Source organism: Ambystoma mexicanum, chromosome 2q (assembly GCF_040938575.1).
Source record: "Ambystoma mexicanum isolate Mex_15411 chromosome 2q, UKY_AmexF1_1, whole genome shotgun sequence".
Classification (NCBI taxonomy): domain Eukaryota; kingdom Metazoa; phylum Chordata; class Amphibia; order Caudata; family Ambystomatidae; genus Ambystoma; species Ambystoma mexicanum.
Window position 1 is genome coordinate 477,990,119 of NC_090924.1, and position 13,370 is coordinate 478,003,488.

Below are 13,370 nucleotides of genomic sequence, written 5' to 3' on the forward strand. Positions count from 1 at the left end.
TGGTGGTGTTCACAATTAGGACATGTTGGTGCTGCTAAATCCATAAAATAGAGCTGGATAGGAGTGGGATAAGTGTTACTCCTTTACTAAGGAGGGTTAACTCTGTATAAGTACATGTTTTGGATAACTGAGGTTTGGCTTGAACCTCTGCCTTTGAGTGTAGGTTTTACCAAGAGTGATACGACTTGTGGCAAGGTCAGTATGTTGTTTAATTCTAACTTTGGACATAGAGGAACTGATGCTAGGGTTCAGTTGAGTTAATTGATTGTATTTTTGATTTATTGCAGGTATTCATTGTATGGTGAAATTGAGTCAGATAACAGCATTTGTGTGGCCTTTGAAAAAGGATGGCTTGTTCTAGCTGACACGCAGTGGGAAAATCAGAAAAATTGATATGACAGGACACTTTTCTATTGTTCTACTGATGTTGTAAAGTGTAATAAGGAGTGAATTCTACTTTGATGTGGTTTTGTGTTCTAAACAACACGAGTCATATAGTGCATGGGATAATATGCAATTAGTCTCTGTTAATAATTTGTTCATGGATTCTCTGTGAGTCTTTCATTTGTACATTTTTTTGGAACTCTTTATTATATTCTTCCTGAATGTTAATTCTTTTGAATGCTCACTTTGTCCATGATTATTGTGAGGAAATTGTCTGACATTGGTCTGATACTTGCTATACATTTATTTTGAACATTCTATATAAACACTTTATTATATTTTTTTTAATGTTAATTCTTTTGAATTCTTAAATGTTCAATGTTTATTGCGATGAAATTGTCAGACTGTGGTCTGATACGTCCTATACATTTATTTTGAACATTCTATATAAACACTTTATTATATTTTTTTTTAATGTTAATTCTTTTGAATGCTTAAATGTTCAATGTTTATTGCGATGACATTGTCAGACTGTGGTCTGATACGTCCTATACATTTATTTTGAACATTCTATATAAACACTTTATTATATTTTTTTTTAATGTTAATTCTTTTGAATGCTTAAATGTTCAATGTTTATTGCGATGAAATTGTCAGACTGTGGTCTGATACTTGCTATACATTTATTTTGAAGATGCTATATAAAATCTTTTTTCAAGAAAAAGCCTTGTGGGAATTTACCTTACTTTTGCTTTTTGGTGATGATCTCATTTTATCTATTTTATTGACTCATTCAAGAATGGACACTGGTCTGTTAGGAGTGCATCTGGGTTGCTCATAAAGTTGATGAGCCTGGGTTTGATAATTTTTTTTCCATCTCCTTGGGTCGGAGAGATTACCCGTTTGCAACTGAAATAAATATGTTCTTGCAAATTGTATGTGAATTTTTTACATTGGGGCAAAACAGCAGTGCACCCCCACTTTGGCATTGTTCGTGGCTCATGTACGTTCACAGACTGAAAGTTAAATTCAATCAGTGTCCACACCACCATTCCTGTTGACAAGCACTTTGCATACAGACTTTAAGGGATGGGAAGAGAAGGGAGCTCTAAACAATAGAAACATACATGAATATCATCATAATCAAGACCAAAGATGCCACACAGAAATAAGCCACATGAGTCCTTCTACACTCTAGGTTAAACTAATATGAATAATTCAAATGCACTTTATGCAGTTGTAGATCTGCTAGAGAGATTAAACAGGTGTACACAATGTCCAACAAAGCGAGGAGAGCTAACTAGGTTAAGGATACACTTTAGACTCAGACCCACAAGGTCCTATTATACTCCAAGGAAGGAAAACACATATAGCAAGAAATGATGCACGGTAACTCAAAAGCCAGAAGTGTAATTCAAGCGTTCAAAAATGTGCAATAAATCTGGGATGGAGGTTAAAAGTCCAACCAGAATTCCAGCAGGATTGAGGAAGAGTTACGATTTCACCTAGAAATGCCCATGCACTCATGGGCTGGCTTACGTCAGTCCTCCAGCCTCAACCATGACAACATAAACAAGGTTTTTGGGCATTCAGCCTATCAGGTTGGCACCAAAAAACCAATACACTGTTAGGTACTCTCCTAGAGGATGTGTAATGGCTAGCCCAGGGACTGGACTAAACCAGTTCAATCCACTATAGCGGATGTAGGGCTGGGCTCAAAGTGACTGCATGGGTGCACAATGGCCATGTTTGATCTGTCTTGTGGTTCCGTAGACAAAAGCCTGTAAAACAAAATGTAAGATAGCAGGACTTAGAATAACACTGGGCTACTAATGCAGTAAATCGGCTTGGTGAAGTCAAAAATAAATTACAGCTGCCACCAGCCTAAACCTAAAACCTAAAACCATGTAGGTTGATAAACTCACCCTGAGGCCAAATTGAGGAACTAAAAAAACACCTCTGTAGTAGGAGCCATATGGGCGACCATAGGACATTATACTAAAAAAGATGTGCAAGGGGAGGGAGCCTTCAGAAATAGTACCCCAATGTATACCAAGCGGGAACATTCAAAAAGAGTAGGGTTTTCCATAAAATTATAGAACCCTAGAAAATTGAATTCTGCCCTAGCATTAGCACATACCGAAAACACACCAATAGTCAAAGTATTAGTCACACCTTTGATGGGTGTAATATTGTGCATCAATGTTATATACCATTTTGGTGTGCTTTCCAGGCACAAACGGCTCCCCTTACCTTTTGATTTCTGGTTTGTGACTCAACCCCACTTTTTCTGTGGAGAGATGTTATGGTGGAAAGTTGATTAGTGGTCAGTATGCATGATATAGTGGAATTTTGATGTGGTCAGACTGAGGCATAGCACAGCAGTGAGGGGTTCCAATCTAGAAGATGATACCACATTGCCAGCAGTGCAGTGTGCTGACTGTTTGATATCATCCCAAACACCTCGGCCCTTCCCCTGGAAGACATTTCACCACATGTGTTGCTGGATTTCTATAATGGCTAGCAGACTCGGGAGTAGGGGGTGAGGGGCTAGAACTGGTGAAAGAGATGCTTGCCAACATAAAACTGCTGCAAATACATGTAATGAAAAGTAAAGAATGATGGACTGTCACAAATCCAATATAACATCTCAGAGGTCTGGAGACGTTCAAATTGGATTCATATCTCTGTCAACATAGCCTCCTATAGCTGTGAGTTCAGACCAGCTATGAGTAGCTATGTGGATTACTGAGGCCTGGCTCCCTGATTCCAGTGAATGAGAGAAAAGAAAGGATGCCTGCCTCTATATAATGTCTGGGAGGGTGGATAGCTTCTCAATGCCACACCCACCAGCTTCCACCAGGATATCTCCTGTGAGCGTTGCTTCAAAGAAGCAATTCCATATCAAAGGCCTGCCTTACACTGGGGGTTAGCACCAGAAAGAGCCTTTAAAGGTACAGGCTGAGAGAGGGGGAGTTAAGACAGTCAAAGAGTACAAGTGGGCTTGAGGAGAGGGTTCCTCCATCTTACCTTTCTGTGAGCTTTCCTCTTCTTCCTGTCCCCTCCACCTCCTGCGGAACAAGGCACTCTGGGTACGACATAAGCAGGCAAGTGTCACTTGTCTCAAGGGACAGAGGGTAGACCCCTTAAAGCAGGCTTACTTTAACCCTGTGACATTTTACCTATGAAATAGGGGATCCCCCACTTCTTCTTTGATTCACCGTTTTGACCTTCAAGGACATCAGGAAGAATAAATTTGAACCCCGTATGGAGAAAAGTCCTTTCCAAAGCCCTCTGCCAAAGGTGAAGACAGGTGTTCCAAGGCAGAGAAATGCTCTTCTCGGTACCCATCCTCACGGCAGATTGGGGGTGACTGATGAGTATCAAGGCCTACCACTCTTCTAATAAATCTCCCTAAGCTTGAAGAACAGAGCCTGAAAAGGACTGACCTTGCCCTGGAGCACCCTGCAGTGGGGCTCACAGCATTCAGATGGCCAAAGCATCCAAGTCCGCTATTTTCATTGCTCAAACTACTTAGAACCACATTCAATATTTTTTTGCCACTTTTGAATCACCAAGACCTGCAGTACTGCCTTTGGCTGTCATCTTCAAACTTTGAACCGCTGCTTGCATCCATCGAACCAGTTTGACGCTGCATCACCCTAGCAGAGACGTGTCACCCATCTGGCTTGAGGACCGGTGCACCGTGAAGACAACTTCAAACCACTGGATCACTGAACCAAGCATTGAACCACCAGGACTTTGCATCGCAGCTCAACTTGAAACGAAGGAGCATCACATCACTCATTGACCCGAATCAGCAGTACTTGTTGTTTCGAACCATGCTCAGTCGTTGAACCACTCCTCATGATCCATTGAACTCAATTGCTCAATGAATTGCATGGAGCACTGCTTCGTACCAGAATCGATGCTGACTCGCCTCATCGGATCAACGCGACTTGCCACCTATGAACCCGGTTTCACCCGCAAGCATTGCATCTCAAATCCTGGTTGGAGCTCATTAAACCACCTAAGAACTGCAATTGGGTACTATTGAGAGATCATGTCCCTGTGGTCCATTTTTGGGGCCCCAAAGACTGTTGAAGGCCTGTGTTGCCTCCTTTTCAAAAGAACATATCCTTTTGAGTGACATTACTACCATTCTAACCTTTTTCCTGCCTGATAAAGTATCCAGAGGGCCTACACATATTTGTTCTGCATTTTCTGTCCTCTTGTGTAGGAGTGGGCTTTATAGTGTATTTAATAGTTATATAAAAATATATTTCATTAGAAAATATATAATTTTCTCAAACCTTCATTGACATTCTTTTTATTTTGGAACTGTTACAATATTGCTGTTTGGATTGATACTGTCTCACATTCACACCCCTTCTAAGAGCATAGCCTTCCTTCCGCCCATATTACCACAAAAGGAGAAGGAGGTTTATCTCTTGGCTGTGGCTGTTTTGCCTTCATGATTGTGATCCCTGGTGGCTTCTTGAGGTGTGCTGGCTGAGTAAGTGGTTTGGCCACTAGCCACACTTGTACTCCTACAGAGCAGAAATCATTTTGTCACAATAAGGCATCCAATCACATACATGCACGTAAAAAAGTCTATAAACATAGATACAATGCAGGTGACTCCCTCTAAAACCAGAGCTGTTGAGAAGACTGAAAAAACAATCATCGGCAATGCAAATAGTTTTGGTGTTTATTGCTGTTCTTTGACTTTTGCATTTATGGGCACCAGGATGGAAGGAGGAGAGTGCAAAGTTTCAAAGGAGGATGTGATGAGGGGTGCAGGTGTGCAATAGAATGAGAAGGGGAATAGAGCAAGGGAGGAAGCCATTGATAGAGCGTGCCATCGATGATGAGCCAGAGGAGATTTGAGCAAGAAAGGGTGAGAGTGAGAGGGTAAGAAATAAAGTAAGAGTGTGAGAGGAGGGATTCGAGGGGATAGGGAGAGGGGATAAGGTGGGTTGGTGGGGGAATGGAGGGGCTAGGGTTGATAGAGTGGGCGGGTTGAATAAAAGGTGTAGGGTGGGTGGGACTATAGAGAGAGGGGGTAGTTGCATTTTGGGGGTAAAGAGAGGGGGATAGGGTTGGGTAGAGAAAGAGGGGGTAGGGTATGTGGTGGTAGAGAAAGGGGGTATAATGGAAGGGAGGGAAGGAGGGAGAGATGGGGTAGGGCAGGTAGGTCGGTGGGGTAGAGAGAGAGGATGTGGGTGGGGTAGATAGAGAAAGAGGATGTGGGTGGGGTAGATAGAGAGGGGATACAGTGGTTTGGTGGGTTAGAGAGGGTGAGGGTGAGATCGGTTGGGGAGCAGCGAGTTCGGGATTTGCTGGGTTGGGTAGGGTGAATGATTGGGGGTAGAGAGAGTGGGGATATGGTGGATGGGTGGGGTAGAGATAGTGGATAGGCTGGGTGGGTGGGGGTAGAGAAAGTTTGTAGGCTGGATGGTGGGGGTAGAGAGAATTGGGTATGGTGGTGGTGGGTGGGGTTAGAGAGAGTTTGGTTTTTAGAGTTGGGTGGGATAGAGTGGGTGGGTGTAAAGAAAGTAGGGTAGGGTGTGTGGGTGGGGTAGATTGAGTGAGTATGGTGGGTGGGTGGTGGTATAGAGAGAGTTGGGTTAGGGTGGGTGAGTGGGGGTAGGGTGGGGTGGTAGGGATAGTGGGTGTTTGGTGGGTGTTGGGTGGCTGAGGGTAGAGAGAGGGGAATTGGGTGGGTAGGGGTAGAAAGAGTGGGGGTAGGGTGGGCAGGGGTAGAAAGAGTGTGGGTAGGATGGTGGGGTTAGAGAGAGTGGGAGTAGGGTGGGGGAGGGTGGAGAGAGTGAGGGGAGGGTGGGTTGGGCTAGTGAGAGCAGGGTTAGGGTGGGTGGCTTATGGTAGAGAGAGTGGGGGTAGGATGGGTGGGGGGTAGAGAGAGCAGGGTTAGGGTGGGTGGAGTAGAGAGAGTGGCAATAGGTTGGGTAGGGGTATAGAGGGTGGTAGTGGAGTGGATTGGGGTAAGGAGAGTGGGGATAGAAAGAGTGGAAGCAGGGTGGGTGAGTGGGGGTAGGGTGGGTGAGGGTAGATAGAGTGAAGTTAGGGTGGATGGGGAGAGAAAGGGGTATTTGGGTGGGTATGGTTATTAAGAGTGGTGCTAGGTTAGGTGGATGTAGGGTGGGTGAGGATAGAGAGAGTAGGGGTACGGTGGGACGATGGGGTAGACAGAGTGGGTAGGCTGGGTGAGTGGGGGTAGAGAGAATTTGCTTAGGTGGGTGGGAAGAATTAGAGTGAGTTTGGTTTTCAGAGAGAGTTGGCTGGGGTAGGCTGGGTGGGGTAGAGACAGTGGGTGTTGGATGGGTGAGGGTAGAGAGAGTGGGTGTTGGGTGGGCAGGAGAGAGTGGTGGTGGGGTAGGTGGGGGTAGAGAGAGTGGCCGTACGGTGGGTGGGGTTAGAGAGAGTGGCGGTGGCAGGGTGGGTGGTGGTAGAAAGTGTGGGGTAGGGTGGCTGGGGGTGGAGACCTGGGGGTATGTAAAGAGAGTGGGGGGTGGGTGGAAGTAGAGAGAGCATGGGTTGGTGTGAGTAGAGAGGGTGGGAGTAGAGAGAGTGAGGGTAGGGTCTGTGGATTTAGTGGGGTAGAGAGAGTGGGGGTGGGCTGGGTGGGGGTAGAGAGAGTAAGGGTAGGGTGGGTGAGGGGGTAGGTGATTGGGGTTAGGGTGGGTGAGTGGGGTTAGGGTGTATGGGGTAAAGCGGGGTTAGGGTGGGTGGGGGAGAGAGTGGGGGTAGGTTGGGTGGGTGGGGTTAGTGAGAGTGGGGGTAGGGTGAGTGGGTCGGGGTAGAGAGGTTTGGTGGGAGTAGTGAGAGTGGTGGTAGTGGGTTGGGGGCAGAAAACACGAACAACAAATCAGCCTTGGGATGACTTGTCAAATGGATCCGAAAATAGCCCATTCTCTGTTTTTAATATGTAGAACTTTTTTGCAGTGCACAGTATATAAACATAAATAACACTTATGTTCTTCCGTGTTTTCCTTTTTTTTTTATTTCAAACCGTTGTTTTGTTAGTTCGATCAACAAACTTTTACAACTTTTATAAAATTATATTTTCTTATTGTTATACAGTAGAAACACATTTTTTATGTATCACTTCCGCAATTTCGATTTGACTTCTAAAATTATATTTTCTTATTGTTATACAGTAAAAACACATTGTTTATGTATCACTTCTGCAATTTCGATGTGACTATTTTTTTCCTTTCCTGTAAACCGTTCCGTTAACCTATTAGGAACAATTTATATACATTTAGTTAAAAAAAATCAGCATGATACATTTCCTATCCATCATAAGGACACAGTTTCAGCAACTTCCCATTTACCTATTCTTCTTGTTAAGAAGGTCCAAGTGGTAAACAACACAAAATGCTGGAGCTTCATTGCCACACTTACAAATAAATTCGAAATTACAATGCTAATTTCATCTAGTATCAAAAGAATCCAGTTTCTAATTGGGCTTATGTATGGAGCAGGCCGATTTACCAAAAACTACCATACAAAATTCTAGCAATAGATCAATGTGCTTTACAGGAACAGCAGATATACCAGTATGGTGTTATTAACGTCAGCAGCTAGGCTGCTCCTCTTTCTTATGAAACATCTTCTCAAGTTCATAATTTATAGTTACTAGGAGTCTGCACAGAGCTAATATAAAACTCGTGAGAGTCCCCCACATACAGGCTAGCCAAAGCCATTCCCTAGTTGCCTCAGTTAATACACAGTCAGTTGCAATTGTTAGTGCACGTGTTGCCTCAAAGTATGTACAAAATATAACCAGGTGTTTCAGGGTTTCTTGAATCGAATCATCCTTGCAGAACCTGCATCCTAACTGCGCTTCTACTTTCCAATGCAGTCTCCAACCACTAATTCTTTCTAACGTAAGGGATTGGTTCATTTTAAATCGAAAATAAGTTTCCCTAGCCTTATTACAGGGGAACTGAATTACATAAGGTTTGTGCGGCCGTCTTGAGGAACAGAAACGAGCTACTTCCTTATAGCCCTCAAGACCCGCCATTCCAGTTACCGTTTTACACCAGTCATTTTCTATAATACGATGTTTCACATAGTTTGGTCTAAATTCCAAGTCTGCTGGTACGAGTGCAATTTCGTCCAATAGATGAATCATTTGTGCATGGTAAATCGTGATGGAAGATCGTTCAGACGCAACCATTAGTTGGCCCAAATCTTCATAAAAACAATTTACAGGTGGATATAACATTCTGGCAAATTAGCCAATAAGCGCCGGTTACGGCGTGCAGATAGGGCAGTGATACCAAGTTCCTGCCTTATTACGATATTTGGTGTGGATTTGGCCAACCTCAAAACCCCCTTCCACATGCACCCTTGTAGTTGGTCAAGGTAGGTATTGATGTTTGCCAGGCACATATCTAAAGCAAAAAGGATAACAGACTCTACATTTAGGATGTAAAATTGCATTAGTGGCAGCAATGAGAATTTACAAAACTTCAGATATACCATCCGCATTTGCGTGGCGAGGGGAGCAGCTTTTTTTGTAATACCTCCCTCCACATTGCCAGCGATTGGGAATCAGTTATAGTATAACCAAAATAACGAATTTGAGGGACTATGGTTAAAGGAAAGTTCTCAATTCTCCAATTGCGTGTGATGTTCTTCCTCTTGCAATTCCTAAATACTACTATATTGGATTTTTCCACATTACATTTCAGATTGTGAGTCAGACAGTAAGATGCAAATAGATCCAATTTGGTTTGCATACCTTTGGGCGTGCGATCAAATATTACAATATCATCCGCAAAGGCTAGCCATTGTATTTTAAGATGGCCGAGCCTTGCTGGATAGGAAATCTTGGTATACCAAATGTCATTGATGCCACATAAATAAAGATTGAAAAGGGTGGCTGCTAAGTTACATCCTTGCTTCACACCAAGGCCGATCTTTACTGGATGTGTTGTTGCACCTTTGTTGTTTACCCTTACCAAGTAAGTGGTATTTGTGTGGAGCTTGGATATCAGTTGTATAATATATTGTGGTATATTCATAGCAGCCATTTTTTTCCACAAAAGTGATCGTACAACCGAATCAAAGGCGGATGTGAGGTCTATCGACGCCATGTATAATGGGCCAGAATCCTTAAATTTGTATTTAGCTAATAGATGCGCCATAATTGTAGCGTTTAAAGGAGTCCCCATTCCTGCACGGAAACCAATTTGATACTTAGACAAGATCTTAAGGTCTCCAATCACTACTTGTAATTCCCCCAAGAGTAAGCTAGCAAACACTTTAGCAGCAGTATCAATTAGCACTATTGGACGAAAATTGCATGGCTGAGACCTTACTCCTTTTTTATAAATTGGGCAATGGTGGAATTTAAGCCATGAAGGGGGGGTGGACACAGTTGTCAGCATGTTATCAAACAGTTTCTTAAAGATCCCTGCCCACAAAGCTGGATGTCATTTAAGAACACAAGGTGGAATCCCATCTGGGCCTGCTGCTTTTGAGTATTTCAGGGCAGTTATTGTGGCTTCAATACTAGAAATATCCCAGAGTGGAAAGGAGGGTGAGGCTAAACATGTCCATTTATATTCGATTTCTACAAATGCTGTTGGGAGGGCAAACCTTTTTTCGAAATAAGTTCTCGAAGTCTGCGCAGAGATAGATGATGACTGATCGGAGGAGAGTACAGATGTTCCTGCCCTAAGCAAACTCCAAGTAGAGCGCCTGTCTCTGTGTCAGAGTGTACTAAACATTTTTTGATTCTCCTGATTATGCATAAAATGCCTGTTATCTCTGCATTTGTTCCGATGGGTGTTCAGAAAACTTTTTTTCTCTATCAAATAATCCCCCCCATGTGGGAGCGGTTTTAAAAGTTCGCCGCAGTGCCGCCCTCTTTGATCTTAAGGCCTCAACAATAAAATTGGGGGCTTGCGGAGAAGAGCTTAATTCGGGGTGCAGTGCATAGACTCGCCGCGATTGTATTACCTCCGTTATTATTCTAGATATAACGGTAATCTCTTGATTAGGACTGTTAGGATGGAAATCAGAACTGTGATGTAATATCAAACGTGCAGAGACCATGTCGTTTACCCTATCACAAAGTTTGGTGGCCCATCGAATTGACAGGCCAGGTCGATCCCCTTCTATAAACCCTTGCTCAGGGTCCATGGGCAGGTGCATCGTGTCGAAATGAAGATTTAGATGGATCATGTAATGGTCACTAAACCCAGGATCATATATTGCAATGTTATCGGAATACGATTGCAAACCTCGCGATATGGCAAAGTAGTCAATGCATGTCGATCTATCCCCTCTTCGCCAGGTATGACACCCATCACTAGTACAAAACGGGAGGATGTCAAGTTCCCAAGATTCCAAATATTCCTGCCACAATCTGCCTCTATGCCATGTTTGGTGAATACCCCCACAGCTTAACGGGTTAGAGTTAGTTTTCATACAATAAGCATTGAAGTCCCCTCCTAATACAATATCACATGCAGGATGAAGAGCCAAAATGTCATCGAATAAAGTATCGAGCTCTTGAAATGCACATGTTTGGTTGAGCGTTATAGGATTGTGATATAGGGATACCAAGAGAATAGGAGTTAGCCGAGAACCCTTGAGCATAATTAGTACGGCCATTATTACAGTTGCTTTAAAAACATCCAGTACCAATATATTTAGATTGGTATTCAAGGCTATCGCCAGACCCCCGTACGGCCGACCACTTGTGCCTTGTTTCGCCTGAGTTTGGATAACAGTGAAACCGGGCAACACGAGATTGTGGGTACACATAGTTTCTTGACATAACATAATATCACACTCCATTCCTACAATCGGATTGCTAAACCATGACTTCAAATTGCTAAACCCTGCATGAATTCCAAGATAGAATAGATAGAGAAGCAGGCTACTTACTGGGGAGTATTATTCATGGTTGAGTTTCAAGTGTTTTGCAAAGCGGCTAACCATGACCAATCCTTACTGGTATTAGATAGGCTTACAAGTTGTGCAATCACCTCAGAATTAACCCCACTCTGAGAATCAGCAGTGGCCAGATTTGGCAATTGCGCAGGATCAGGCGCCAGAGGCGTTTCGTTAAATGAAATAGTATCATCGATTGAATCGAACGGATACAGCATTAGGCCAATAAAACGTAACTTGTCCGTGTAATGCAGGAGGAGGTTGGTGATAATGGCCGATTGCACCTTACATATCATGCGATGGTTTTGTATGGGTGGCAAAGTTATCCATTCAATATCATTTGTGTGCAACGTGCGCAGACCGTATATACGGTTGAAGGCTTGCATCAAGGCAGAGCGATTAAGTCCCTTTATGCCATTCTTAAATGATATAATTTCCCATCCTATGATGGTAGTGGATTGTTTCGTTGCTTCCCCCAATACTTCAGGGTCCCCCACAAACCGCTCTGGCGCTAACTCCTGCTGCTTTTGCTTTTCACCTACTCCCAATTTGTTCAGCACGGGAGATGACTTCTTAACAGTCTCTCGATCATTGCCGGGATGAGGTGACTGAATGCATTCATCACCTCCTACGGCCATCCCATCAGCGGTCCCCATCTCCGTCTCCCTCTCCCTATTGTTGGGAGGAGACACAACTACCTTACCTATTTGAGTTGTTTTATTATCTATAGGTTTAAAGAAGTTAGGTAGTTCTGTCTGAGATGAGGGGTGTCCTAGCTCCTCAATCACAGAATGGGGTGCTTGCAGGTGCACTTTTTTTGTGTTTTTGGTGGCAATTATTTCGCCGGTATCCAAGTCATTTACAGGGCTTTTCAATCCTGCAGACTTGCTCAGTGGCTTCCCTGCACTCTTCTTCTCAATTTTTATTTTGCTTTTTTCATTCATTTTTACAGGAGGGATCAATTCGTCTTGGGACGTTTGTGCCGTTTTTTTCCGATCAGCTTTTCTTTTCAAAGCACGGAAGAATAGCCTTTTTTCCTTCCTTGAGATAAAGGACCGCTCTGGAGGTTGTGGGGGACTTTTCTCAACAGCAGGTTGCCTGAAATCAGGAGCAGATGTAATATTGTCAAGATAAGAGTCAGTATGGCTGGTGGTTTCAAACAGTTTGGTTAGTACAGAGGGGCTGTCTGGATAGAATTCCTGCCCCCCCTCCATGCAGGATAGAGACGGCCCCACTTTTTCCTCCCCCTGGCTGGGTTGGAGGAAAAATAAGAGCTGTTACAACTTTTCCGCATGTAATGCAACTTCCGTACATAGTTGCGCATGCAAAAGGATATGACATGTAGTATCAGGTCTTGGGGCAGTCAGAGTTTGCACAAAAGATTGAGGGAATGCGTAGGTGACTGTGGGGGCATTCCTGACGTTAGATTCATTCACTGGGATTTCTAAATCATTTGTTTGGGTAGAGACGGAGCTGTTTGGCAGCACTTCTTTTCTCAATGGTTTATGTCCATCACCACCCTGTCTAAGGCTATCTGCAAAAATGAAACCCTCTAGTTTATTTATTTTTAGCAGGATTTCTGTGAGTGCTGTTTTGCAATCCCTCAATTCGTAATGCGTGTACTCATGGCCGCGATCCAACAAGTTGAGTATTCTTGTTAGTACCGAGTAAGATGCTTCCAGAGATTGCATGTCACCTATGGGTTCCAGCATATCAAAACCCAATGGATGATTCAAGGCCTTTTTAGGGGGGAATACAAGGGATCCGTTTCTAGGTTATTAATACCAGGTGCAGCCCGGGTGAGGGAAGGTGGCTGAGCAGAGGAAGATGGCCATGAGCTAGAGCCAGGAAAGTTGACAGACTGGGGTACATTGGGGAGAGGTGTTGGAGAGCTGTTTACGTCCTCCATATGTATGGCGTCTTTACAATGAATATGGACATCAGCTCTTTTACAACTCGGAAAGGTAACTGGTGTCGAAGGACCCACCGATAACCTCACCCGTTTCTCAAGGGCAGCAGGTACCACCGGCGCTAATATGGAGTTGTCGGAG